A 16629-nucleotide genomic window follows, 5' to 3' on the forward strand; every position below is an offset into this window, starting at 1 on the left:
GGATCAGAACCACTGTAAAACAGTGCCTCCAATACCCATCTTACCAAGTTGGCCCAGAAGGATACTATGGTCAATGGTATCAAAAGCAGCTGAGAGATCAAGTAAGAATAATAGGGTCACACTCCCCATCCTTCTCCCGATAAAGGTCATCCATCAGGGCAACCAAGGCCAATTCAGTCCCATAACCAGGCCTGAACCCAGACTGGAATGGATCAAGATAATCTGTTTCATCCAAGAGTATTTGCAATTGCTGCGCCACAGCCCTCCAAATCACCTTCCCTAAAAAGGGGGTATTTGTGACCAGTTGGTAGTTGCTGCAAACCAATGGGTCCAGGGTGGGCTTTTTCAGGAGTGGTTGAATCATCGTTTCTTTCAGGGTGGCTGGAACCACTCCCTCCCACAACAATGCATTGACCATACCCTGGGTCCACTCGGTCAAACCCCCTTGGCAAGCTTTAATAAGCCAAGCAGGGCAAAGGTTGAGAGGACACATTGCTGGCCGCATCATCACGAGCATCATCACGAGCCGCATCAACTGAAACTGTTCCCAAGAAGTTGCAGCAGATGTTGCACTGGACACCTATCAATCCATTACACATCTTCTGCATCCCCATCCAACTCTCCCTTCTCCACTCAGTCAATTTATACAAGCTCCCACACCCCATAACAACCTTGATGTCATGGTATTGCCCCACTCCGTGTGTATAACAAATGGTTCTGGACCAGTTCAGGGAAGCATTAGTGCCATTGTTTTCAGGGCTTTATAACTCAATTGTAGTATATTTATAGCACAGGAACACAGCTTCAGGTCTACCTGTGAATATTTCTAAGTGAAATACTCTTCACACATACATAACTCCCACTAGCTCAAACAGGAAGAGACTTAAAGTCACACAGAACGTGCAATATATGCTTGCATTTCTGAGTACAAATTATAACAGCAGTTTCAACTCTCATGCCCTAAGCAAAATATAATTACCCAGTTCATAACAAAAGAGTAAGCAACCAGATCTTTTTTCTCCTTATATCTGTAACAGGCAGCTCCTAATACAACGTGTGATACCAACTATAAAAGCCCTTAAAAACTTATTTGAGCTCTGCAAGAAAAGCCCAGAAATTGCCAGAGAAAAGGCCTTATGGCCTAACACCAGAGTTTATCAGATCTTCTGAATTAGAGGTGGACAAAATTGGTGGGTTCCACTCCTCTATTAATACTGAAGAACTGCCATTGTCCATATTGACACTGAACTGCCAGATGCTTCTCTGGAATTTGTGTCAGAGCTGAATTCCACTCACTGAACATTAGCAGTTTTAGAACCTTTCTATACAGAATAGGCTGCATACACATGCAGGGAGGCCTCCTGAACCAACTTGGCACAGTGACATCACGCTACAGGCCTCCACACCTATTTGGTATGATCTATATTATTTCCAAAACCTCCAGATCCATAACAAAACTGTCAGATTCTGATGAATCTTCAGCCAGGTTCACCATGGTTTCAAAGCAAATGAAATTCAAATCTAATGCCTATGTCTCTAACCATATACCTCTATCAAATCCAGATTTATATCTGAAAACCGACTTAAATGAACTATGCAGCCACTTACCCTAAGGCAAGATGTTTGCCTTGACTGCCCTTTCTAGCTGATCCTGGACACACAGCCGGATGTAGGCAGGGTGGGGTTTTTGTAGACTGCTATGTGCCAGAACAACCTGCAGACTACACAGATACAAATTTGTATTCCATTTATTCTATATTTGGAGAGTGCATTATCATACAGACGGTACTAAACACTAAGTATGAATCTTGGGCATTGAAGTACTGAGCTATTTCGCTAAGGGCGGTATATAAATTGAATAATAAAATAAATAAATAAAATAAATTATTTTGGAGATGCCTAACATTTTTACCCATCTTATACCTTTACAATTTGACAAAGTATCTAATTTTGTGTTTGAAATGCTAAATATGTCTAATTGAATGTATCATTGCTCTAGAAAATTGCAGACTGCAACACCAACTCACTCCACAGTATAATTTCAGGAAAAGTGTGGGCAGGTTCTTGAGAACTGGATTATTATTAATCAATTATTCATGACAGTTTGAATATATGGGAGATGCTTCTTGTTTTCTTAAATATCACAAAGCTGAAGTCCTGTTTGAGCAACAGGAAGATTGCCCTTGACTGCCTGTACTATGCCTCTCTGGAGGGAGAGGCGAGACTTTGCAACAACTACCTCTTCAGGAAGTTGAACAGGATAGTTTGTTTTGTTATTTTCCGTTTGCGGTAAAACTCTTTCTCTGTGTTTTACCTGGCCCCTTTTGGGTGTGGGTTTTAAGGAACCACTTTCTGCTGTTATCAATTGTGCACTTATATTTTTATTCAATAAAGCTACTTCTTATTTACCTATGTGTGTTCTTTGTAGGAGGGCGAATTTGGCTCTGAATCTCATACTTTGGCCACTGACTATGGGGGTATTCAGTTTGCCCGGGGCTCCAGGACAAGGAATGCCTGTTTAGCTCTTGTCTTTTGGAATCCCTGGCAGAGTTGTTTCTGGCCTCTGGGTTTTCCCTGACTCAGAGTGGCTACTCAGATTAAGGGGTGTTCTACCTACCTTGCAGGGCTGTTGCTGGGTTGCTCAGCTTTGGCAGGGGGAGATAGTTTGCATGGATCAATTGCCCTGGGTAGGGAATTGGGTCCTGGGACTGCATGGGAGGCCAGTTTGGTGGCCGTAGTGCATCACAATGACAAAGCGCAACATATACCTTGACAGAGTCTCAAGCTGAGACCTGAACTACTAAGCCTCAGTAATAGGCCCCAGTTCAGGTTACAGAGCTACTAGGCTACAGCAGTAGGTCCCAGTTCACACAACTACTAAGCCCCAGTAGTAGGCCCCGTTCACACTAAGGCCTCAGTTCACATTTGCTCAACAAGCACTTCCTACAATTGTCTTAAAGGAATAGTACACCACAGTGGCAGATGAAGAGAAAGCTAACGCATAGGAGTGGGTGTCACTTCTTATTATCCGGTCTGTGACTAGAACACACTGGAACATGTCTACATGTGTTTTGGCATTGTTTTAAGATGAAATTAACATTGTGGAGTATGAACACGTCTAAAGCACAGAAGAGAAAAGAAAAGTGAGAAAAATATGAAAAAGCAAAAAAAGGTCAGGCAAGATTATTCAGCCAGAGCTTTATTTCAAAATCATTGTGAGGTGATGTGTGAGATAGTGAAAGCCAGTCATCGGATGCTCAAGCATTATTAGAATGAGAACAAGCCAATGAGGATTCTGCTGAAGAACAGAGATGCACTAAGCACAGCTCAGGGTAAGGATAGATTAGTCTCATACTATATTGAGTATTGACAAATATTGTTTGCTATTTTCTGTGCAGTAAACCAACCTGGGGTCTCTTGAGGAAGGGTGGTATATGTAATTAATAATAAACTCATTCTTGAATACTTCATTGTGATTTAATTTGTCTGTACACTTAGCACACCAGAATAAATTTGCATATTTTCCCTTTCATTTCTGTATGTAAAACAAAATTTGAAACACTTGTTCTTCAAACATGAATATTAGTGTATAGTACTAGTGTTCAGTACTTGCAGGAAATTTAGGACCACCATGAATTTACCAGATCTCCTTTATAGGTACTATATTAAGTAAAAAATTCAAAAACTATTCACTCCATTGGAAACAGCTTAAAATTAGCTTAAACTGATTTAAAGGACGTCTTAAAATAATGTTGAATATCTTTTTAAAAAATGCAATGCAAAAATTATGCATTTATGGGTTATTTTTAACAATGTTATTACCAACCCCCTCTAGGATGCACATCTTAACGTGGTGAGGGGATTTCAGAGTGTTGAAGAAGCTAAGAGCAATGCCGTCAGGAGGCTAGACCAAGAGGCTAGACCAAGAGGCTAGACTCCTAGCAGGGGCACCCAAGGCGGAATGGTCTGAAACACCAGACTAAGATGCATCCAGACTCAGAGGAAGGCAATGGTAAACCACCTCTGAATATCTCTTACCACGAAAACCCTATGAACAGAGTATCCAAAATGCAACACAAGATAGTGCTAGAAGATGAGACCCTCAGGTCAGAAAGCACTCACCAAGCTACTGGGGAAGAACAAAGGACAAGTACGAGTAGCGCTGTGACTAATGACACAGCTGGGTCGAAGCCCAGAGGCTGATGCGAAAATAAAATCCGGAGTTGTACGACGCGCACAGTAGGAACATGGAACGTGAGAAGCATGAACCAGGGAAAGTTAGAAATTGTCAAGCAAGAAATGGAACGCATCAACATTACAATACTTGGTGTGAGCGAACTAAAATGGATGGGAATGGGACATTTCCAATCAGGCAACTACAAAATATTTTATGCAGGAAATGAGAAATTAAGAAGAAATGGGGTTGCTTTAATAGTGAGAAGTGATGTAGCAAGAGCAATTAGGAGCTACAACGCAAGGTCTGAGCGAGTGATATCAATGAGATTAAATGGGAAACCTATCAACATAACCATCATCCAAGTCTATGCTCCAACGTCAAACGCAGAAGAAGAGGAATTGGAGAGATTTTATGCAGAAGTACAGGAAGAAATTGATCACACACTAAAACAAGATGTGATGATAACCATGGGGGATTGGAATGCAAAAGTAGGAAACAGAGAAGAATTAGTAATTGTGGGGAAATGGGGCCCAGGAGACAGAAACGAAGCAGGAGAAAGACTTCTTGAATTCTGTGAAACCAATAATTTGTTTCTTGCAAACACATTTTTTGAGCAACCGAAAAGACTACTATACATGTGGACACCACCAAATGGTCAATATAGGAATCAAATTGATTATATAATTGGTAGCAGAAGATGGAGAAGTTCCATACTTTCTGCGAAAACAAGACCAGGAAAGCAAAAGCAAAAGGAGACAGAAACACTGTCAGAACCCTAAAATGCAACAATACAGCGACTAGTACGTACGGACAAAGAGAACTATTACAATAGTTACTGTATAGAAATAGAAGAGGACAACAAAAAGGGAAGAACAAGAGCCCTGTTCCAAAAGATTAGAGAAATGAAAGGGAAATTTAAACCAAGAGTAGGGATGTTGAATAATCAACAGGGGAACACACTGACTGACCGAGATGAAATAAAAGGAAGATGGAAGCAAGACACTGAAGAACTCTATAAAAGAGATGCCGGACGACAGATTCATTCACAGAGGAACCGTATGATGAAGAACCGGAAATTTTAGAATGCGAGGTGAAAGCTGCTCTTAAAATACTTGGAAGAAACAAATCACCAGGAATAGATGGCATACCAATAGAGTTGCTACAAGCTACTGAGACTGAATCTGTCCAAATTTTGACAAAAGTCTGTCAAGAAATATGGAAAACTAAACAATGGCCCAATGGAACTGGAAGCGTTCAATATACATCCCAATTCCAAAGAAAGGGGATCCCAGGGAATGCAGTAATTATCGAACTATTGCCTTAATATCCCATGCAAGTAAAGTAATGCTCAAGATTCTATAACAAAGGCTCTTACCGTATATGGAGCGAGAAATGCCAGATGTCCAAGCTGGATTTAGAAAAGGAAGAGGCACCAGAGATCATATCGCAAACATACGTTGGATAACAGAATGGACCAAGGAATTTCAGAAGAAAATCACCCTGTGCTCTATAGATTACAGCAAAGCCTTTGACTGTGTAGATCATGAAAAACTATGGAATGCTTTAAAAGAAATGGGGGTGCCACAGCATCTGATTGTTCTGATGCGCAGCCTATACTCTGGACAAGAGGCTACTGTAAGGACAGAACATGGAGAAACCGATTGCTTCCCAATAGAAAAGGGTGTGAGACAGGGGTGTATTTTATCACCCCATATATTTAATCTATACGCAGAACATATCATACGGAAAGCAGGATTAGACCAAGATGAAGGAGGTGTGAAAATGGGAGGGAGAAATATCAGTAATTTTTGAAACGAATGCTGATGAAAGTTAAAGAGGAAAGCACAAAAGCAGGACTACAGCTGAATGTCAAAAAGACTAAAGTAACTACAACAGAAGATTTATGGAACTTTACAGTTGACAATGAGGACATTGAACTTGTCAAGGATTATCAATACCTTGGCAGTGTCATTAACCAAAATGGAGACAATAGTCAAGAAATTAGATGAAGGCTAGGACTGGGGAGGGCAGCTGTGAGAGAACTAGAAAAGGTCCTCAAATGCAAAGATGTATCACTGAACACTAAAGTCAGGATCATTCAGACCATGGTATTCCTGATCTCTATGTATGGATGTGAAAGTTGGACAGTGAAAAAAGCGGATAAGAGAAAAATCAACTCATCTGAAATGTGGTGCTGGAGATGTCATGGCCCCGTCAGAGGACTCATCAGATGAGGATGACTCGGGAGTAACAGCAGCAGACCCAGAAGCAGCAGACCCAGAAGGAGAAACGGAGGAAACTCCTGAGAACCCAGCTCCTTCTCCCCCTCAGCTGCAGAGCACCCCAGACACAGCGGAAGCCCTTCAGCCAGACGCAGCCAGTGAACAGGATACTCCCCCCTCACCTGCAGAACGTAGACAGCAGAAGGTCAGGCAGAAGAGGGGGCAGGCCTGTCCACTTAAGGCCAAAACGCTGAGGGCTCACACCTGCTGACAAACCTGCTCCTTAAAAGTCAAACCTTGGCTTCAGCTTGTTGCTGACTACAACGTCAGGCGTGGCTTCGTGTGTTTCTAGTTTCCCTGAATCTTAGCTTGGACTGACCCCTTGGCAATTGAACCCGGACCTCTACTGACCTCGCTTCTGGACTTCTGGCTTGGCATGTAAGCTTAGGACGGGCCTTGCCCTTGTCATGCTTCATCCTCGTTAGCCTGGCAGATTTATGACCAGACTGCCAGCTAAGGACTTTCCTGCCCTGATAACTACCCAGGAATTTCCAGCCCCCACCGGCACTGCTGTCTCAGTGCAGAGCTGACAGGAGAAGAGCTTTGTGAATACCATGGACTGCAAAAAAGACCAATAATTGGGTGTTAGAACAAATTAAACCAGAACTATCGCTAGAAGCTAAAATGATGAAACTGAGGTTATCATACTTTGGACACATAATGAGAAGACAAGATTCATTAGAAAAGATAATAATGCTGGCAGGGCCGGTGTAACACGGTAAGCAAGGTAAGTATGGCAGGAGGGCGCAACGCTTGAGGGATGCCAGAGACGCCTGGCCGCTCTGACTTCCTTTGCCCAATGTGCACAGCATGAGACACTTCTCCAGAAGGGAGCACACCCGCGAGTGGTGGCCAAGTTGCCCCAAAGGCTCAACAAGCCGCTGCCTCCTTCCCTGGTGGGACTGGGAGGGCTCCGCCGGAGTGGGCCGCCCGGCTCTCCTATGGCACCTAAAGGACGCCCCCGCAGGGCAGCTCCTTTCACCTGCCGAGCCCCTGCCTTTAAACAAGCACTCGAAGCCGCACCGCCGGCTCCTTGGCGCTGTCTGCCTCCTGTGCTCACGCGCCTCGAGGGGAACGATCAGAGAGGCTGCCTCGGCCCTCCCTCTGCCCCTCGACAGCTCCAGGCGGAGTTGGCGGCAGCTCCACGAGGCCAGCTCTCCTTTTCCAGCATGCACTGTCATTGAACAGGCAGGAAGGAACGCACCATGGGCCAGGGGGAGAGTGCCGGCTTCTCGAGCAGGTAAGAAGACACACACTCCTGGCTCTCTACCCCAGAGGAAACTCTGGGGCACTTTACTTGGGGAAACTACTTCGGAGTAAGCGTGAGAAGTAGCTCCGTGGTAGTTTGTTGTGCTTGAGCTCATGTGATCTGGGAGAAAACAACAGCCCCCCCCCCCAAGTCAGCCACACTTTGTCTCTTTGAGTCTGCCTCCCGGGAGGGTTTCTCTGAGAGTGGGGGGAGATTTTTGCCTCTCAGTTGGATAAATCCTGGCTTCTGTGCAGCATGACTATGAGGGTGTTGCTCAGCATGGACAGCGGGCCCCCGCCTCAGTACTGAAGGGTGGTAACTATATTGAGGTGGGATTAAAGACGGATGGGTGACTACAGCTCAGTGTGGGGCTGTCAGGTAGACATTCAGGAGGTGCGGCTTTACCCTGCCTGGCCATGCAGAGATGGGGAAGCCTGCTTCCGTTGGATTTCTGGCAGCCCCGCAGCTGTGAAGAGCACAGGAGCCCTCCCACCAATCTGGTGCCCACGTTCTGCAATCTTGCCCTCCACCGCAATGGTGGTGCCTGAGACCTCCCCCATGAATCTGCCACCTGTAAGCAGGGGCCCCTCTCCCCACTGGTTGGAATGGGGTGAGCCCAGTGCCAGCTCTCAACAGCCCTGCATTTGAGGTTCCTCCTAACGGGGAGATTCTACACAACCAAGAGTAATCTGAAATATAGATTGTCAAAATAAATAATAACTGCTGGCTACAGCAAAATATTTCTCAGATGAAGATTGATAAAATTTGCATCTTAATGCTAGTCATGTGAAAATAAAATTTCAGAACGCTACCACCCAAATGAACAATTTCACTGAGTCAGACAAACATCCCATCTATGTGTACTGTTTTCCCATGTTCAAGGGGGGGGGGAACCCAGAAAACACTATCTGCCAGCCATATCCACTTTCGAACATGCAATGAAAACATTGTGCATACTCTTTTGAAGAAGTCACACTTTTACTATCTCACCTATAAAATAGAACAAAGGGAACTATGAAAAAGGAAGAGACACCAGAAATCTACTGTAAAACAATATAGCGATGGGCAAAGAGTAAAGGTTTTCCAAGAAGCAAGGCTGAATTAGGTGAGATGGAAAGACAAAATGCTTGCCCACAAAGTAGGAAGGAAATGCATGGACTACCCTTATTGGAGAATGGCAGAAGCTGCTTGAGGGAGAAGGGGTAGTAGTGAGAGCAAAAGGGTGCACCAGTAAAGGAAGAAGAGAACCAGCAGTAATGGAATGAACTGGGAAAAGAAACTGCAATTCAAGACTGTGAGGTGGAAAAGCAGAGGTGAGCAAAAGATGATAGTCTAAAGCATACCAAGAAAATCAAGAAATATTTTTAAATGCTTTTGCCAGCTCCCATTCTTGCAGAGGACTGCGGGGGCGGGGGGGATTTGTGAAACAGCAGCAGAGGCTGACCAGGCAACATACTTTAGCTGCTAATAGGAAAACTGTCAGGAGTTTAACAACAACAAAAAAAGACAGAATACTGTGGTTTCTTCTAATTGCACCCCAATTTTAATGGCAAGAATTAAGTTCTGTATTTGTATACTCCTGACACTCACCAATAGAACTGGCCAAGGATTATGATCTTGCTGTATTGTTTGAAAATAGTAAAAACAAAACATCTGGAAACATTTATAGCAGGACAGTTTAAAGAGTTACAGTAAACAGAGCAATATTGAAACTGTGTAAGTGAATAAACAATCCATCTGGAGGAGAAAAAAGAATATCGAGTCAGTAGCAGTGAAGAGAAAGAAAGGCTCTTGTCAAAATTATAATGCATCTTATGTTCAGTTTAACACAGAAAAGCAAGTTCTTTGACAAGTCACCCTTATGTAACACTTTTTTATATAATTGCTTTGTGTGTTTACTTTTGAATGATTCCATTTTCTATGCAATACTGTTCACAGTTATTTGATAATCCCAATATAATTTTAGTGGATTATTAGAATGATCCATCAATAGCATGCATTGCATGAAACATGCAAGCAATCGTCCCAATCAAGAGCTGCTGAGGCACAAAGGAAGATTTTACACATATGACAACTTCCTACATACACAGCACTTTTGTGAATATTCCCATTCATGATTGTGAACATCCCTGTTCATGTCAGTGCCAAAGGCAGAAAACCATGTTAACAAACAGTTTCACCTAAACATTAGAATGCAGAGCTCTAAACTGAAAGACAAAGAATTTCTGTAGCCTGTTGAGCTATTCAAGCTTTATTTGCAGGACAGAAATATTAAGCAGAATGAAGCAGCAGCAGCGACTTAGATTCTCTTCTGTTAGAACTATTCTACTCATAGCCTTCAAACAGTGAAACTCTAAGCACAGAGAGAAATTGTTTGAAAATTAGTGTTTTATTTCTCCTTACTTAATCCAACAAAAATATCAGCAAATAACCATGCAAGACTAATTCTTGAAGGAAATAAGCATTGATCTTGCACTGAAATATGTTAAAATGATAAAGGCATACAATAATAGTTAATCTGCCTTTTATCACTGCCTTTTATACCAAGTGTCCAAGCTCAATATTTCAAAATTCTTTCCATTCCCCTTGGTTCCCAGGTCATTATAGTGTTTCTTTCTTCAGCAGAAATTAGGACATTCCGTTAATTCACACAACAGGGAAGAGCAGTAATGACAGCATCTAGCAATTAACTATTTATTTAATAGTGTTATACTCCTTAGAGAGTTTTTGAGTTAGTTTACAAATCATCTTTTTTAAAAAGCCTACCCAAGAAATAAGAGAGTAAGATACCAGCAGATCATTAAACTAACAAAAACAGTAGACCACTATAAAGATCTAAAACGTATAACAACAATAGCTACTATGACCCTCATAGTTAACATCTTTTACCTGGCAACTAAAACTCAAAAGAGTAAGCAGAGGGCAAGGCCACCACCAAGAAAGCCCAATCTCTGGTCATGACCCCAGCTGACCTTAGCAGGTGCAGAGACACAAGAAAAGGGTCTCCCCAAATGATTTTAATGCCTTGGGATTGTATCCAAATTAGCATTAAGTAATGGGTCCTGCCAGCTCAAGGATATCTACTTGCACAATGGGACTTCTCCCCTTGCATCCCCTAAATCTGTTCTAGGGGTTACCCCAATCCTCTGAAGCAGATTTGGAAAGCGCATGGGGTGCATGCAAGGGGAAGTCCCACTGCACAAGCAGAATTCCTTGGAACAGGCTAGGGGTTTTGTTGTTATTGTTTAAACCCTTTCATGACACCATAAGTCAGCCACTTCACGCTGCTTAATGATATGTATTATCCCAATCTTACAGATGGGGAGGGGAAGGTAGGCAGAAGCAGAGAATTTGTGGCCTTAAGACTAGCCACACAGTGAGATCATGCTGGCTGAGATTTGAACTTGGACCTCCAGCTCATAGATGTGTTCTTCTAAACCATTACGTGCAATGTCATAACACTGAAATATCTCTAACATATGTATGAATCAATTCACACAAACAAATTTAGAGAGATAGCTACCAGACAGAGGGCATTCCAGGTTTGAAATGTACATGCATACTTTTCAAGCATAGTCTAGGTCTTTCTGGAGCAGTCTAGAAACTGCATTTGATAGGACTTACTTCCAGATACCATAGGACTGCAGATGCAGGATTGCAGTCTAACATTAAAATCCTATATATTTACATTTAACTCACTAGTAAACCCCAATATGTTCAACAGAGTTTATTTTCATGCAAATGTGGGATTGCAGCTTATGATGGGCAGTCATGCAGAAGACAGAGCAGTTTTGTTGCTTCAGAGGGTAAGATCAGAACCAATGGATGGAAATGGCAAAGAAGCAGTTTCAGCTTAATGTTAGGAGAAACAGTATAATGGCAAGAGTTGTTCAATGTGGAACAGACTGCCTGGGGAGATAATGAGCACTCCTTTACTGGAGGTTATTTAAGCAGAGGCCAGACAGCCATCTGTCAGGAATTCTGTTGGTGTATTCTGCACTGCATTGAGCAGGGAATTGGATTAGATGATCTCAAAGGACCCTTTTAATTCTACAATCATATAGAGTCTTAGCTGGTAGTTATTACTACTGAACTCAATGGGGATTACTTCTGGGTAGACATGAATAAGTTTGTTCTGTAAAGCAATTAGATCTTCATCACTTATTTATTTATTATTTGATTCATATCCCGCCTTTACTCCCAGCAGGAGCCTAGGGCGGCAAACAAAAAAAATAAAAACACTTCAAAACATCATAAAAACAGATTTTACCATAAGTTAGCTCCAGAAGTATCCTTCTACTTACAGGACTGTTTCACACTTTGCTTTAAGTGAAACTAAATCTAAAAGGTGTTTTTCAGCTGTGAATAACTTGTGTGTAAGAATGGCTAGAGTACAAACCTTCTGTGGCTCTTTGTAGAATAAGTATTAAGAGTTCACAAAATTCTACAGGCAGACTCAAGTGTTAGCAGCTGTTCTCTCAGCTCACAGTTCTTTGACTCCAATCCTATAATTTGGATGCAAAGCTGCATTTTACAATAAATAAATTCTACTACTGCCAGAGTGTTGCGGTGGTGGGAATTTTTTGGATTTATTACTTGAAAACCTGAATCATTGTTTTCCATAGTGTATTTTAAGGCACTCTCTCCCTAACACAATAAAGTTGACAATTCCCAAGATTGTTCAAAAGATATTTGCTTTGCCAGGAATTAATGGAAAAGAGCGTTACAGGATCTTAAAATATAAAGACATGGTATAATGCATGTTTGCTCAAGTCACCAAAGCAGATTGTTTACATCTAATTTCTACTCTCTGATTATGTAGACTGACAGAAATCATCTCTGGGAAGAAATTGCATTGACACACATTCCAGTTCTACACAAATGCATTTGACACAGATTTACCTACATAAGCATTCAGTACAAGATTACACTAAAATGGCAAGTCTAAACAGCAGCAATTAGTTCTGGAAATACTTACTTCTGATGAGGTCATCACCAGTGAAATTTCCCCAGACAGGATGGTCTTGTGTATCTGCTTGTGTATTTCGATTATTTGAAGGTTCTGTTCTGTCTCTCCCCCCCACAGCTGTTATGTCTCCATCACATTTTTCTAAACAACAACAAAAGATTGAAGACAATAATTTAAGACAACCATTTCCTTTACAAGCTATTTTATCAACAGGAATTTATCTTACTAATTGTTTATAGTTCCATGTGTGACTCAGATGCAAAAGTTAAGTAGTAGCCAAGAGATTAAGGATAACCACCTTTTTTCATTAAACAGTAACAAGAAAGCTACTTTTCTCTCTCCCCCGTCCCCCTTTCTAGACTGAAACATACGTACAGATTTTAGACTTGTAGGATCTACCTTGTTTTTACTAGATCCCTGAGATCCACCAAGTGGAGGCAACTGTTTGCACAGAGGCTCAGACATACATTTAGAATTAAAGATGGGTAAAGCCAAGTATCTCTGAACACATTGCTTAGCCCAGCTATTTCTTTTGAATGCCAGCTCTCTGTCTCTTCACATAGAAATCAACTCCAATTTCCCCCCCCCAAGGTTTCTGTTTTGATAATCTAATTAAGAGAGAATTTTAGTAGCTGCTATTGTTAAACAGCAGGAAACCCTTGCCATTAACTGCCAGTAGACCCAAATGTCTACCAGTAGATCATGATGTACTTACTGTATGTTCACACTTTCTAAGGAGGACAGGCCCGATCCTTCCTTATAAGCACAATATTGAAGCTGATAGGAGGAGCAGTATATGTATGACTTCATATTGATCTTAAAAAGTTGTATGTAACAACTTTCCTCAGCTCCCTACCCCAAAATGTAATGCAGCTTGCTACAAACATATGGAGGCTTTTATTGTTACATGTTCCTGGTGTCATCTTTTGTTATGTGAAAACTCTACACACTAATTGGAAGATGTTCCAAGCAGTGCTAGATGGTGCTGTAACCCACAGGAGAGTCCACACGTGAAATCAGCTTGCCTCAAAGATCACACAACGGGACAGACCAGCCCTTGGACTAAAGCTGCAGTCCTATACATACTTACCTGGGAGTATGTCCCACTGAATTCAGTGGTGCTTACTTCTGAGTGCATAGGATTGCACTGTAAGATACCAAGGAACAATTAACAATGATCTGGTCTGAAGTATAGAAACAATGGACAGCTTTATGATCATTTTTTTAAAGTTACACCTGAACATAAAAAAGAATTATAATTTTTCATTTGCACTTTTCATAATTAGGATTCCGTGATGGAAAAAATTACCATTACCCTTTTGTTAATTTAAAGCTTTGTTATTTTATTAGTGTGTTATTTTTGCTTTTTAAAAGAAATACAATTTAAACTCATAAAAATGAATGCAGGCTTCTCATACAAACGTTTCAGAGATCAGTAATATTATGGTATTTCTTTGGATCGTCTAATGAAAAGACGAATATTTCTTTACAGCCACTCATGTAAATTAGGCAACAAAATTTCTCATGGATGGTGTATTGATCCTTTCAAAAATTTGTAAGGCTTTCAGACAAAGGGATTCCCCCCACCCTCAATCAGAAAAACGTATTGTTATGACTATCCTCACTAATGAGAAAGAGTCTGCCTACTGCACCATTGTATCCTGTTAGCTTGTTCACTACCTAGAAACTGCTTACCCAAGGTTTTGATGTAATGGAAATTACCTACATAAACCCACAAAGCAAGCAGTCAAAGTTAGCTAAATGCAAAACCACATTTTAATTTTGATCATGGGAATAACAAGGATATCATTCTCAAGTATTATTTTACATATTTATTTAGGGATTTCTATACTGGCCTTTACAAAATGGTCACAGAGTAGTTTACATATTTTCAAACTTCGTAAGTACGTATTATAAAACATCAAAATATCAAACTAAAATAACAATATTCTGCAGACTGACAGAAGTTCCCAACAATTGCATAATTTCATAAGAGCTATATTCCATATCGCATTTCCTCTCCAAAGGCCTGGCAGAAGAGATGCATCTTTACCTGTGTCGTAATGAAAGCAATGATGGTGCAAGACAACTCCATGAGAAGGTCATTCCAGTGTTTTGGAGCTGACACTGAGAAGACCCTATTATGTGCCCCCTCACTCTGTACATCAGTACTCATCAATCTTTTTCAACCAAAGGAAACATTTCAATTTTTGTGAGAGTGCTGTCATGGGGGCATGGCATAACACAAAATTAGAGAGTAGTCATGGTAAAGCTTTTCACATAATTGTATTTCTTTACTAGAAAAGGTTTGAGCTGTTGAATTTCTGTCTGCCATACTCTGTTTTCCCAATGGGGAAGGAGGACTCTTTAACATTCAGCTACACTTACTATGTAATAGTATTAGCAGAAAATAAATGTTTAGGCACTACCTGATCTCAAGCGAACACAGAACAGGAAAGAGGAATCCTAGTTGCTAGGGAAAGAGGAAGGGCAAACTATTCAAAGGACTAGACAAAAAAGATAGGAGAAGTTAACTAAGAGAGGACAAAGCAGCAGCTCTTTAGGACTTCAGGGATTCCAACTGCATGGTGTTCAAATATCTCGCTTATCAATCACAGCTGTGACTTCATTCATTGGCTAAAAATAATGAAAAGATGGAAGTAGCCAGGTTGTTCATTTCACATAAAGCTTAGAAGGGTACCTGCACATTTCGCTCCATAACGCTCTGGGAGGGCTAGAGACTTACTTTTTTTTTTCAAATGAAACCTCAGATTTTGGGCTTTCTGCTGGGGGAACCACTGAAGGCCTTTGCAGGCACCAGGATGCCCAAAGGCCACAAGTTGGTGACCCCCACTGAACATCCTAAATTGGGGGAATCACAAAAGGCCCCCCTGCTGATCTCAAAGATGTGGTAATAAGATGTTGGTCACATGGGCAAGGCATGTTGGTATGGCAAGCAAACACACTGATTTGCCTGAGATCTCCCTTATTGTAACTTTACTGGTCACACAGGATGGAACCTGAGGAGAGCAACAATCATGTCACCTCTGTTACACAGAATTGGATTTATGACTGGAATGCACTGGAGTTATGCATAATTAAAACCTTTGGGCCTCCAAAGTTCATCACAATCCATTTGAAAACCTGAAATCTCAAAATATTTCATCCAGAATAAAAGAGGGCAAGAGTCACATTGGCTAGATACACCTATGAATAAAATATATATTTATAAACACTGAAGATTTCTAGAACACAGAAAGATGTCACATTCCTAAAACAACTATCATATAACCAAAAAATTTGTTGAAGCAATTCCAGATATCTTTATGTGGCCAACTTTCAAGTAGTTTCCAGCTCACATACTTTAGTGATTACACAAACACTCCAAACTTAAGCTATCTTAGAACTGGCAAACTTAATTAAACGGAAAGCACTATTTGCATAAATAATCTGAATTCAGGAAGTGCATTTTAGATATTCTAGTGGCTAAACTTTTAAACATTTGGATTGTAGTTCAATTAAACAACGTATGTGTGCCCAGAAGAGCTCTGAGCGGAGCCAGGGTTTCTTTAAATTCCACAGCAGCTGTTCATACTGCTAAAGAGGTAAGTCATATTTTAAACTGAAAAGCTGCTTGCCTTTTCAGAACTGCAATGACTGCAGCAGAAACTTCAAAAAAACCGACTCTGCCACTCACATTTCATCACTAGATTGCAGGTTCTGGCTGGAAAAGAATCTAAGATCAGAAACTGCTAGATTAACTTTACTAGACTAAGATTGTGTAAGGTTGTTTAGGTCTTGACTTCAGAAAGAATATACAAGTGTCACTGCCACATGGGCATTAATCATCTTAACTGAAATTATGCACGAGAAACTGAATGCAGAAGTGTGTCCTTGCGACATTTACGTTTAAGCTCTTCCAGAAATTTTGCATTTTCTTAGTTGATACTAA

The 16629-nt window shown here is 41.1% G+C and overlaps 1 protein-coding gene across 2 annotated transcripts in view; it reads right to left on the reverse strand.

Moving 5' to 3' along the window:
• Nucleotides 1-1553: 1553 nt before the first annotated feature.
• The window catches only part of LOC133390193 (uncharacterized), a 43227-nt gene continuing 28151 nt past the window's right edge, over nt 1554-16629 (reverse strand). Inside the window, exons 3-5 of one of the 2 annotated variants that reach the window (XR_009764334.1) lie at nt 12687-12818; nt 12108-12213; nt 9271-9445 (exon numbers count right to left, since the gene is read on the reverse strand). The gene's annotated coding sequence lies outside the window, so the exon portion shown is untranslated. Of the gene's footprint in view, nt 1722-9270; nt 9446-12107; nt 12214-12686; nt 12819-16629 lie in introns of those variants that run through there. The other variant, XR_009764335.1, reaches the window with a different exon arrangement.

The sequence above is a fragment of the Rhineura floridana genome, chromosome 8 (assembly GCF_030035675.1).
Source record: "Rhineura floridana isolate rRhiFlo1 chromosome 8, rRhiFlo1.hap2, whole genome shotgun sequence".
NCBI lineage: Eukaryota > Metazoa > Chordata > Lepidosauria > Squamata > Rhineuridae > Rhineura > Rhineura floridana.